The sequence below is a fragment of the Lissotriton vulgaris genome, chromosome 2_2 (assembly GCF_964263255.1).
Source record: "Lissotriton vulgaris chromosome 2_2, aLisVul1.2, whole genome shotgun sequence".
Lineage (NCBI taxonomy): Eukaryota > Metazoa > Chordata > Amphibia > Caudata > Salamandridae > Lissotriton > Lissotriton vulgaris.
Genome location: NC_141688.1, coordinates 213,054,775 through 213,068,127, shown reverse-complemented (window position 1 = coordinate 213,068,127; position 13,353 = coordinate 213,054,775). Strand labels below are relative to the sequence as shown.

Here is a 13,353-nt window from a genome sequence, read left to right as displayed (position 1 = left end):
AGAACTTGCTGCTCGAAGTTCCTTTGTGGGCCGCGGCTGCACTGGCCATCGTTCAACTGCAGAGAACTGCTGCCCGTGCCCGCTCTGTGTATGTGTCATTATGTGATGGTTACCTATGGTTCTACTGGTCTGGTGTTATAAATGCTTGGTGAGAAATACGACACTGCGAATCAGGCTGGCCATAGGTGGATATCGGCAGGAGGCACCTAGAGCGCGTGGATTGAGTGGCCGTCAGAACTGTGCCAGAACTCCGGTACACTACTCTTGTGCGGTGGACTGCTCGCAAGGAAAGAGAACGTGCAGGAGGTGATGCATATGAGAAGGATGTCTGTAATCAGGCACACATAGCGCGAGCGTCGAAGGGTGAGTTGGCCTCGACTCGTGGGGCTACCGCTTTCGCTACAATGCCGCGAGCAGATACAAACTGGTTGCTAGCACACGAGGCAGTGGACGATTCCCGCCGCGATTGTACACGGCACATGCTCACTGGTGGTAAATGCACAAATACTACTAGACGTCTGCAAGTTGTGTCACGCATGGTGGGCTACTGGCCTTCCGCATAATTGAGGGACTGGAAAAAACGTCTGGTGCGCTGTTGGTGTCTGCTGAAACGCTGTGTGAGGTGCCAAGGATAATAAACTGTGCAACGTCAACTCACGGAAACATGGGACGCCCTGATGTAAGGCAACCTCGCCTCACCTTTGAGGCAAAAAAGACCACTTCAAAAAAGGCACCAGCAGAGGAGGCGAGTGGAGCACCTGAGGAGATGGGAGAAGGTGATCTGGGCACAGCCAGCGATCTCCACACCATACTGACTGAAATGAGGCAAGGGTTCGCGATCATCGCTGGTAAGGTCGACACGCTAACGACCCGGATGGATACTATTGCACGCAAGTTGGACCATCATGATACTAGGCTGAAGGAAGCTGAGCAGCTCATATCGGATGCGGAAGATGTCACAGAACAATTAAAAACAGCAATGACGCAAATGGATAAACTTATGCACATCATAGATGGGAAGAACGAGGACATTGAAGCTCGCAGCCGCCGCAACAATGTACGGATCCTAGGCGTGCCAGAAAGCACCAATACGGGGCGACTTGAACTATATGTTGAAAAAATGCTGATAGCGATTGCTGGAGAAGGAGCCCTTTCTGCGCAATTCATAGTGGAAAGGGCACATAGATCGCTAGGGCCACAACCAGGAGCGCCTCCACGTCCCATAATTGCACGCCTGTTAAACTACCCTGACAGGGATGTGGTATTACGCATTGCCAGAGAAAAGAAACAACTCAACTACGAGGGAGTGGCCTTCACCATCTTCCCTGATTTTACAGTGCGGGTAAAAGAGGAACGGAAAAAATTCAATGCTGTAAAACAAAAACTGCGACAGGAATAGGTGGACTAAGCGCTATTATATCCAGCACGGCTGCGAATCACTTATCAGGGCCGGCAAGTTATACATACATCGCCACAATCAGTGTAGTAATTCCTTAAAATGTTGAAGCGCAGGAAGATGGAGTCTTTGACACCAGAGGAGCTGGAAGAAACGATGATGTCAGATGTCGAGTGAATATGATTTCCATCGGAGCACAATGTGCCCCACAGCGGAGACTGCTGAATAAAAACTGTAAGACGAGACAGGATGGCCTTGTGCTGCGGCCTACAATAATGTATATATGGCGAATGTTATACAGGGCTAGCTGATGTATGATATTGAGAAATTGACTAGTTGGGAGGGAAGAAGATGGAGGTAGCATGTGAAGTGATTCTCTCAGTTAGTTTGTTCTTTACTATTTGATCTTCGGATGCCCATGCTGGATCTGGGGTACTGCGACATACAAGCGGTCCCCGGCGTCACAGCAGGGAGTTAAATGTACCACTTAGGGCGTTTGCCCTGATGGGAATTCCCCAATTGTTTATTGACTTGGGAATGTTCAGGGAGGGGAGGGGATGGGAAGGGACGGTCTGACATGCTAGGGATATGTCAGTGGGAGGGGAGGACTAGGGGGGGCGTGTTCTAGCATTATGCGAGTTCTGGTACAGGTACACATCTCTAGACAGGAATAAGTTGTAGGAGACCAGGCAATGTTTTTTTTTTTCTATTGCTATGTTATAACAAATTGTACAGCAATGTCACGTGATGACTGGCCATCGAAGATATCCGTATTGTCATGGAATATACGAGGGCTGAATGATGCTAGAAAAGGCAGGAATGTATTGGCGTATTTAGACCGGCACCAAGTGCAAATAGCATTACTGCAGGACATGCATCTACTTCCACGCACCAATCACACATTTGCGAGCAGATGGGCATCAATTAGGAAGTTCTCTTCTTACTCTTCATATGCTAGAGGTACAGCAGTCTTGATACACAAGTACGTACCATTTCAGAGGATTGGGGACTTGTTGGACTCGGAGGGACGGTTCGTGGACTATGGGGCAGACTCGGTACTGACACGGTTACAATTTTCAATTGCTATGCTCCAAACATAGATACGCCTGAATTCTTTACGACACTATGGGGTAGGGTGGTGAACATAGGGTTGATGCACATTATATGGGGAGGGGATTTTAATGTAGCGATGGTGCCAGGGATGGATAGATCTGATGGCTGTACCCAATACAACACACGAGCCAGGGATGTGCTGCAGGGAATTATGGAGGAGGGTGGACTGATTGACAGCTGGAGATTTGTTCACCCTAAGCACAGAGAAGGGACACATTTCACGACATATTCTAACACATGGGCTCGCCTGGATTACTGCCTCCTATCACGTGGTCTGGGTGCGGACCTGGGAAAAGTTGTACACTTAGCCAGGACGTATTCTGATCATTGCCCAGTGCTGGTACAGCTGAATTTGCCTGGCTAAGGGAGGCCACAACCCACATGGCGTCTTCAACCCACAGCACTGTTAGACGAAGTCTTTAAAACAGAATTGGGCGAGGAGATTGCAGCATTTTTTCCTAGGAACAAAGGATCAGTAGACAGTGTAGAAACGATATGGGAAGTGTTCAAACTTACTATCAGGGGGTATTGCATATCTAAGAGTTTTGGGGTTCTGAGAGACATCCAAGGTACTATACGGATATTAGAGCAGGATTTGAGGGGACTTGAGGTACAGATGACTCGGGGAGCCAATGGGAGTATACACAAAGATTTTAGGGCCAAGCTGTCGGAATACGAAGTAGAGGCCGCTAGGGAGGCGAAATTCACAGGTAAACACTGGATTGCGCAGCGCTACTGCGAGGGACAGAGGCCAGGCCGAGCATTAGCGAAAGTCACAAGGAATCCACGATTTAGTACACACATATTGGAGATTACAAACTCAGATGGTGGGAAATGTCAGGACACGGGGGGATTTTAGAACTGTTTATGGCACATTATGGGAAATTGTACACTACACAGCAAGCTGGGGACGTCAGATTTGGAGACTTCCTGGATGATGTAGCACTGTGCTGGTTAAGTGATGTACATAGAACATTTATTAGTGCTCCATTGGAGTTGGACGAGATAAGAGACGCAATAATGTCACTTAAGAACGGCAAAGCAACTGGGCTTGATGGGTTGCCTGCCGAGTTCTACAAATGCTCTATAGACATTATGGCCCCTGTGTTAAAGGAAGTATTTGAGGAATCATAGGAGGTAGAGATACTGCCTTGCTCAATGCGCGAGGTAGTGATTACCTCCCTTTTAAAACCTGGAAAAGACCCCAGAGCGTGTGATTCTTACCGTCCACTATCACGTATTAATTGTGATGCAAATATCTTAGCTAAGATGCTGGCGACCCGGCTTTCCCTCTTGATGACGAAGATAGTACTCCCGGATCAGGCTCGGTTTGTGGAGAAGTATGGCTCAGGGGTGGAGAAGTGTGGCTCAGGGGTTAGAGGCGGCAGACCCGGAAGCTGAGATTGGCCCTGGACCAGGGTTCAATTCCCCGCCTCGACGGGTCTTGGGCTAAAAAATTCCACGGACTCGATAATTCTCGCTCCGGTGCCTACTCGACTCACGGGTTCACACTCTGCGACTCTGGGCAATAGCTTGCTTAATCTCCACAACGGCCCCTCGCGGTGGGATGCCTGGCTTTCACCTTGTGGATACCCTGCCGTGGATATCTCACAGGGGAATACCAGGACGGGTTCCCTAAGAAAGCGCTTAGATACCTACCACGCTGGGTGATTTGCGCTATATAAATACATGTACATTTGTACCTGGCAGGTCCACCAATCATAATCTTTGCACCCTTTTTTCTCTAATTCAAACTATTGCCCCCGACTTTCCAGTAGCAGCTATATTCTTGGATGCTACGAAAGCATTTGAATCAGTTGAATGGAACTACCTTTTTACAGTCTTACATAGAATGGGGTTTCCCAACCTATTTATAGCATGGATTAAGCTGCTTTATACGAGACCCACTGCCAAAGTTCTTATGAACGGTGGGTTGTCCACTCAGCTATCCATCACCAGGGCCATAAGACAGGGGTGCCCTCTTTCCCCACTACTTTTCGCTATTGCGATCGAACCATTAGCATGTCGAGTCCGACAACTTCATAGGGCGAGTGCGTTTAAGTGTTTTCAACGGCAAATTGGGGTGTATTTATATGCTGATGATCTGACACTGTATGTCACAGACCCTCAATCTAATCTGAATCCCTTGTTGAGGGAATTCCTGGTGTTCAGGCATATATCGGGCATACAAATAAATTGGAACAAATCGCAGTTTTTCCCACTAACCCCTGCAGTGTCGAAGTTTAAGTTGGACTACCCGCTGGAATGGTGCAGCTTTCACCTTCGTTATTTGGGAATCCAGGTGTCTACGGCTAGGGAAGAGACAATCAGATTGAATTATGGTACAGCAATTACCAAGCTGGCTGATAATATTACACGCTGGTTATCATTACCACTTTCCATGGCGGGCAGAGCATAACTCATTAAAATGGTGATACTGCCTCGTTTTTTGTACCTCTTCCAGAATATCCCCTATTATCCGGATGCTTATTTTTTTAAAACGCTGCGATCGGAACTTCTTAGATTATTCTGGAGAGGTAAGCAACCAAGGCTGAAATGGTCCGTCATTATTCAGCCATATGACAAAGGAGGATTTGATGTTCCTGATTTCGAAGTATATTATATGAGTGCGCAGGCGCAATACGCCTATCATTGGATGGCGCCAACGCCATATATGCCACAGTTAGCGGTGGAGGATTGGGTTGCACGACCCCTTCCCCTACCTGGCCTTATTCACGGCCCTGTCGAAGCCCTAGAGACACCGTTTACCACAGTGACATGCACAATAGACGCTTGGAGGAGAATTAAGAAACTGTTGAATCTTACCTTACTATATTCGCCATGCGTGCCACTTGCATATCATCCCCAATTAGAGCTGCTACAAGAAACGGTTTTTCACATGATGTGTAAATGCCTTACGGTCACAAACTGGGGAGATCTGTTTCTGAATGGGCAATTTCGCACTCGAGAACAGATGTTTCCGGACATGCAACCCACTCCGTTAAGACATTTTCTATTACGTTTGTTTAAGACAGGTACTGAAAAAAATTCTACCACAATTTCCGGAAGAACCAGAGACAGTATTGCCACTACATACCATGCTAACTTCCATGGATGGGCGACATATAGTCTCCAGTATATACAGTACCATTAGGGTCCAACGCAAAGGCATTGAGAGTAAGGCTTGCGAACAATGGAGTGCAGATAAAGGTAAAGAGATCTCTGAAGAGCAATGGAAATATTGTTGTAGTACCACTGCCAACATTTCAGCTAGCTGCAGACTCAAGGTTGTTCACTTTAAATTCTTGCAGAGTCTCTATTACAGACAAGTTAAAAAGCTGAGACTTAAATTGTCAGACAATGATATATGCGAAAGGTGTAATGCAGACGAGCGGGATTTATCCACTTGGCGTGGGAATGCCCTGGGGTATATGAGTACTGGACCCAGGTGCATGCAGCTCTACAGACAATGCTTGAGGGTGCACTTGATAGAGATCCACTCATTATGCTACTGGGGTACACGCTGTAGACACCCAAACTCACTAGGAAATTTCTTAACATCGCTCTATTACTTGCGAAACGCAGGGTTGCATGTCGTTGGGGCAGGGGGAGAGCACCAAAATTAAAGAATTGGTTAACTGATCTTATATACTGCCAAGAACAGAACTATGTATATGCCGAGACACATCCCATAAAGTGTAGGCCTAGAGACATATGGGCTTCACTACAAGTGTCTTTATTAGCCAACTCGGAACAGCGAGACAATGATAACTTGTATGACAATGACGATGCTACAGGGTGAGGGTTTTGAATGTAATATATCTCCAATTCAAATAATGGGATATGGCAATATTTGAGCTGATTATATGTCATGTTGGTAATGCTCACGGACTACTGCACCTATATGAATGTGTAAGCTGCCACTAAACCGGTTACTGATGTCTTGAGGCTCATGCAAGGACTTCCAAATGAAATGGACTCTGGAGTGTGATTATTGTGCCATGGACTCATTAGGAGAAGTAATGTAATGTCATATGAGATGTATTGATGGCACCTGACAATTGCCGCCTCCGAGACTTGCCTGTCATATTGATTCTTTTTATTATATATTCTCAGTCTGTCTTTTCCGTACCTACGATTGTACCAATGTTTAAATTGAAAATGCAATAAACAGAACTAAAAAAAAAACATAGCACAAGACTGGAAGCGCCAGATCTGCCGACTGACATGTCCTGGATCGCCGACACTGACCATGACTGGTCATGGGGAAACAGCCTTTTTAGTGAAAAATACATCCAACTTGTTTACTACTCTTTGGCAAATTCTTTTAAATTGTATTGGAAAAACTGAAAACATGTGGGCTTACCACCTGGAACCTGCAGTACCTTGAAATAACTCTACAATGGACCAGTAGCCTGTGCAATACCTGTGCTACTGAGATGAGCTACTTTGCTGGAAGATGTGCACATCTGATCATGAAAAATGCCATCATACACAGCGCAAGGCAGTGTCAGAAATGGGGGTCTATAGTTGGCAAGGGCTTGCACCTTTGTCCAAGTAGGGATCTTTCTTCCTGCTCACCCCCTTTGCAGCTTGGCATTAGCAGTTAGGTTTATCTTTGAGGCAGTGTGTAAAGCATTTTCACAAAAACAATAGTAATACAGTATAAGCACTACAAAAGGACATCACTCCAGTTTAGAAAAATAGCCAATATTTATATATACAAGACCAAAAACTATAAGAATCCACAATATAGTACTTCAAAATCTACAGTTATCAAAATACCTTTAAAAACAGTTCCTTGATGTCGATAGCTCCGTCTGGGGCAATCACAGCGTCGTGAGCAAACAAATCCAAACAGTTTAGACTGGTCGCGGCGTCACAGACCAGCTACGGTGTCAGGACGACCCGCAAACAGTACCTGTTAGAGATGTAGGACGCCAAGGCCCTTGTAGTCACGCGCGTTGCAGGTCGAGCTCCTTTCTGTTGGTATCAGGAGTGCTGGCGTCGGATGCTGCTGTGTGAAGTGCAGTGGTGGCGTGTGCAGTGCCCTCAGGTCACGGTGCGAGCAGTAGTTCGGTGGCGGCGCCGGTGACACCAGGGTAGCGGTGCGAGATGAAGGCAGTGCTAGTCACGGTACTGGCAGTCACGGTGCAAGCAGCGGCTTTGTCGTTGCTGAAGCGCTGTAGTCGGCTAATGAACAGGAGTCAATGGTGCCGGCATTGGTAGGCCAAGGCTGCGTTGAGGGATGAGGGCGGTGCGTCATGTAACTTTAAGAGGGGTGCCCTTGAACCACGGTGCAAACAGCGGCGTCGATCTTTGCGTGGAGCGGCGGCATCGGGAAGGCCAAGGCGTCTCGTGAAGCAAGGCGGTGTGGAGTGCAGTGCCTACAGGTCACGGTGTGAGCAACAACTCAGTGGCACATCAGCAGGCATTGTCGGTGAGATCAGGATCACGGTGCGGTGTTGCATCGTTCCTGTCTGCGCTGCCCAGGCATTGGCGTGAAGCAAGGCGGTGCAGAGTACGGTGCCCACAGGTCGCTGTGCGAGCAGCAGCTTGGTGGCGGCGTCAGCAGGCGTCGTCGGTGAGTCCAGAGTCGTAGTGCGGCATTGTGGCGGTGCCCTCTGCGGTGTCTACAGGACACTGACTCGGCAGCGGCGTCGTGGACTTTTCTTTTGTCGCAGCACAAAACACACAGTCCCCAGTGCTGAGGGCATAAGGGCTTGTAGTCTTTGATGTTCCTGATCCTTCTTGAACAAGGACCAAGCTCTACCTCAAGCCCTTGGAGAAACTCACAAAAGTAGATTGCTGAAAGTTCAGTCCAGTCCTTTTACTGCCCAAGTGTTTCAAAGTGGGTTATTGGTAGGGGCAAATGTAGGTCTACCACTGGCAATAAGATCACTAACACATGGTAGGACCCAGCATAGGTCTTAGAAAATTATTTGTATGCTCATCCCTCGGTAACGTGGCTGCGAGCATACAGGCTTAACTACAAAGACAGGTATGTTAAGCATTATAAAACACCATTTCAGTAACTAATTAAGGCACAACACATAATAAAAATCCAACACCAATTTATGAAAATATTAAATATTTTTATCTTTATAATAACACCAAAATGACAAAAATCCAATGTAGGAAACTGGAGATAAGAATTCTCAAAGATTTAATAAAATATAGCACTTAGTAGATTATAATACCATATTGTGATACCTGCCCGCGATAGACCGGGGCAAAGTCAAATTTTCAGGCTAGGCGCAAAGGAGCCCTGAGCGGCTGCAGCTCGCAGCAGGTCCCGGTCTCAATTTCTACCTTCACACTTAGAAACATTTCTGAAGCTTTTCTTCCCAAGGCCCGTCGAGACTCCCACCCAGTCCGGGTTCAGTGAGGGTTCGCTGGCTTGACTTGTGACGAGGTCCTGGTCAATTTCACTGGAGCGGACTTAGAAAATATTTATAGATTGTGTCAGCGAGACAACCCAGGAATCCAGGCCGCCACGCGTTGGAAGGCAGGCGGCTTGGATCTCGCGGTTGCTCCTGGTCACCTTTTCTACGAGCGGACTTAGAAACGTTTCTGGAGCTTTTTCTCGCAGGGTCTTATGATGTTCCACATGTAGCCGGATCCGGTTAGGGTACACTGGCTTCAGATTTTCTCCAGTCCCTGTCCTCTGGAAGGTGGAACTATGGAGCTTTTAGTGGGACGAACCTGGTTGGCTTGGCCGGCTCGCCGTTGAAGGCAGGCGGCCTGGCTTGTCAGGTTGAGTCAGTCCTTGTCCCTGGAGCTTTTTTTCAAAGTTGGTACAAAGTTCTCCAAACTTCTTGAACTCCTTCCTAAAGTTCCACAAGGGGTCCCAAAGTGTCTCAAACTCACTCCAAGGGTCTGGAAGCTCCAAGATGGTCCTTGAAAGTTGAGGACTTCAGTTCCCACAATTCAAGAGGAGGGAGTTAGAACTCCTAGACGATCTCCCCCCTCTGGATAATTCTAGCTTTTGCGCAAGGTAGTTGGGGGTTTTACAGTGGTGGGCTTGGTGAGATAGGCAGGCATTCTTCAGTTGAATTCTAGCTGCATAGGGAAGCCAGTTTAGAGATTTTAAGACCGGGGAGATGTTGGCATTTTGCTTATTGCCCATGCTCAATCTGGCCGCCGCATTTAATGAAGCGTTTAGGAGGGGTATAGTGTATTTGGGGAGGCCACATAGCGTAGCACTGCCATAGTCAAGCTTCAGCAAAACAAGCGCTTGGACCACTTGCTTGAAATCTGCTTGAGGTAGGAAAGGTTTGAGATTCCTGAGTGTTCTCATAAGGTGGTTAGCTCCCTTGCACATGTTGCTAATATGGGCCTTCATATTCAGATGTTTGTCCAGGGGGATTCCTAGAGATTTAGCTGAGTCAATAATGTGGGGGGAGCAGCTGAAGGCGGTGAGTTGGTTCATTCAGAGGTCTATTTTAGGAGTATGTTTCGGGGGAGAAATGAGGAGGTATTCTGTTTTGGAGGTGTTTAGCAGTAGGTGGTTCTCAGTTAACCAGTTTGGGTAGTCAGTAGGCTGGAGTTGAGTGACGTGATATCATCCAGGGAGGAGATTTTCAGATAGAGTTGGTGTCGTCTGCATACATGTGGTAGCGAATGTCCAAAGATTTTAGAACATTAGCTAAGGGTTCCAGGAAGAAATTGGAGAGAATGGGAGATAAGGAGGACCCTTGGGGAACCCCCATGGTGACTGGGGATGGCTGGGAGAGTGAGTGATTAGCTTTAACTCTTTGGGACCTGTGCTGCAGGAAGGACGAGAACCAATGCATCACCGGACCAGAGAGGCCAATCCTATGCTCACGAACGACTAGGAGGTTGTCATGACTGATAGTGTCAAAGGCGGAGGAAAGGTCGAGTAGGATAAGGAGGCAGGATTCATTTCGATCAAGCATCATTAAGATGTCATCCATCACGTGAATGAGAGACAATTCAGTGCTGTGCTCACTACAAAAACCAGATTGGTGTTGGTCCAGGAGATTGACATTTTCGATGTGCGCACATAGTAGAGACTGGAAGCATTTTTCAAGGAGTTTGGCTAGTGTGGTGATACTGGAAATAGGTCGGAAGTTGTTAAGATATGTACTGTCAACTGTGTTTTTTTTTTAATATAGGCGGTACCTGAGCCTCTTTTAGGCATTCAGGGATCGTGCCTTGTGACAGGGATGCATTGACAATTTTATTTTTTTACAGGGAGCATACAGCTTTTTCAGCAAGAGAAACCTGTCAGATTTGTGAAGGAAAAAGTGCAAGACTCCAAGATCTGCAACTAAATGTGGAAAATTATATGTTACTGCCATTCTAAGATGTGGAACTTGAAATATTGTGGTACTACCCTTACCTGGTAAGTACCTAGCTGCCCAGTGAGCGTTTTCCCCTAGGATTCAAGTACTATAAAAAAATAACAAACTAACAGGCAACTTGTAAACGATACCCTGCTATCCAAGTTGCAAGTGGTCCAGAATACTGCCACTTGGCTTATTTGCAATTTTCCTTTTCGCTCCCCCTCCTCTCCTATTCTTCAGACGTTTCACTGGCTGCCAATTAGAAAATGTAAGGCACTACACAAATCTAGCCCAGCATACCTGTATATTCGATTAAACAATATCTGCCCTCTAGATGCATAATGCTCTCGGATAAGTCGCTTCCGGCTATCCCTCTTATACGACCTAAAAACAGAGGGGCAGATAATTACGCCTCCTATCACTGGAACAAACCAATTATAGTCTCGTCTCTAATCTCCCTCAGACTTTACCACCTTCAAGAAAGGGCTGAAGACTTGGTTATTTTAGAAATCTCCCCCACCCTCCTTAAACAATTTAGCGCCGAAAGCCTCCGGGAGTGATTTGTACGCTATATTAATTGCTATTATCATATCATATCATATCACAAGGTCCTTATTGTTCTTGTGCTAAACAATGCATTGTGCAATGAACAACTCTGCAAACTGTCAGCTGCTAGACATAAAGTCTGTATACGTTGGATTACAATGAAAAATAATATTGCTTTTCAGAAAAATGTAGATCCCATAAACCCTTAGCTCAAAAAAAGTACCTCTGGCAAAGCTAAATTGGGAAATTTTCAAAGGCCAAAAAATATGGGAATTTCACTATATGCATTCTGTTGATATTATCAACTTTCAACTCTTCTGCAATCTTTTGCCTGTGATAAATCCTACACATTATTTCTCATCATTCTACCTTTCCATCCTTTTAAATTCCATTGAATTGACGGCTTGAATATCTGTGCAGAGTCACATTATTAGAATAAACTACATCCTTTTGGTTTTCTAGCCTCATTCAACAGTCTCTTTTATAAGCTCATTCGATTAGTGCCAAGTGGCTTTCTGCAGGCATTTATTCATTTAAATGTAAGTTTTGTAGATGATATCTAGTCTCTTTTCAGTGACTTCAGACAACTAAAGATAATAAAATAAAAAGTCAAGTTTAAAGGGGGCTCATTGGTCAGCCAGTACCTTCCCAGGACCTTCAGAGGCAACTACTCTACTGAAGAACCACAACCGAGGTGGACTAGTACTGTTTCCAGCTGTTTTCTGCATCACATCTAGTATGGTTTGGCCTTCAAATTTAAGTTAAGGGCATGCCATAACCCAAGACCCTAGACTCCCAGGGACCAAACCTTGTGTTAGTACTGTTTAGAGGTTCATTAGGAGGTGAGGTGCTACCGATGAGTTAAGGTTCCTAGTTGGTGACTAGTGAGGGACTAATAGGTTAAGATTTTCCCTCTGTACACATGATGAAGAGTACAGAGGACCGGCAGTCAGTGAAGTCCTTTCAGTGATGATTTGTTCTGGTTAATTGTTTTCCCATTGCATTAATTTTCATTTAAAGAGTCAACTAAATTAAAATCCATAAAATGCAGTGTTGATTGCATTACATTTAATTTTGAATAACCAACATTTAAATTAAATGATTGATTGAATGACTTACCACTGAATATATCTCTGTCTGGTTCAGATCATTGTGAGGAGGGAGAGGAGGTTTATCACACAGTAATGCACTGGATGCCAAGCAGATGACCCCGGTGTTGACAAGGCTAAGCATTCAGGAGCGTGAAGTCATCCAGTCTTGGGTAGTGGAAAGGTGTTGGTCTTCCAGTCTTGAAGCGAGTCTCTGAAGAAAGGAAAGGAGAGGAAGATGTGAGTGTCACGGTGGAAGAGGAATTAGAAATACCTAAACTAAGAAATAGCATGACAGAGAGATATCGTTTAGAGACAGAAGAGGAGATACCAGTGCTGGACTTGGTCCTTTCTGTATGGTCATCCCCAAACTGTTTGCCTTCATAACTATTTTTGCTGTATTGTTTTTATAGCCCTTAAGACTGTGCACTTTTCCACTGTTTAAGAGTGCTAAAGTGCTTGTGCTCTCTCTTTAAAACATGGTAAAATTGGCCTACACCCAATTGGCATATATAATTTACTTATCAGTCCCTAGTAAATTGCGACTACATGTACTCAGGGAATTCTACTAGTGGGCCTTCAGCACTGATTGAGCCACCCACTTGAGCAGCCATTTAGAGATGGCCACACCGGCCATTGCAACCTGTGTGCAGTTTTATACCTGGCAAAATAAACCCTTTGTCAGGCCAACATCTACCTTTTTAATATTATAAGTCACCCCTATGGTAAGCCCTGGATACCCGAGAGAGCACGGTACAGTGTATTTAAAAATTTGAATAAGCAGAGAAAAGACTCCCTGCAGGTAAATTCCACACACCCTTCACCATTCACTCTAGGCTCCTTCACATCTACCACAGTTGGAAGTCCTATACCTAGGTTACTAATTACCCACAAAGTTATA

The 13,353-nt window shown here is 45.8% G+C and overlaps 1 protein-coding gene across 1 annotated transcript in view; it reads right to left on the bottom strand.

Annotated features, from left to right (window-relative positions):
- LOC147729256 (SH3 and multiple ankyrin repeat domains protein 2-like) overlaps positions 1–13,353 on the bottom strand; it is a 2,641,300-nt gene that overhangs the window by 1,767,474 nt on the left and 860,473 nt on the right. Inside the window, exon 4 of the mRNA XM_086959557.1 lies at positions 12,484–12,666. The gene's annotated coding sequence lies outside the window, so the exon portion shown is untranslated. The remainder of the gene's footprint in view (positions 1–12,483; positions 12,667–13,353) is intronic.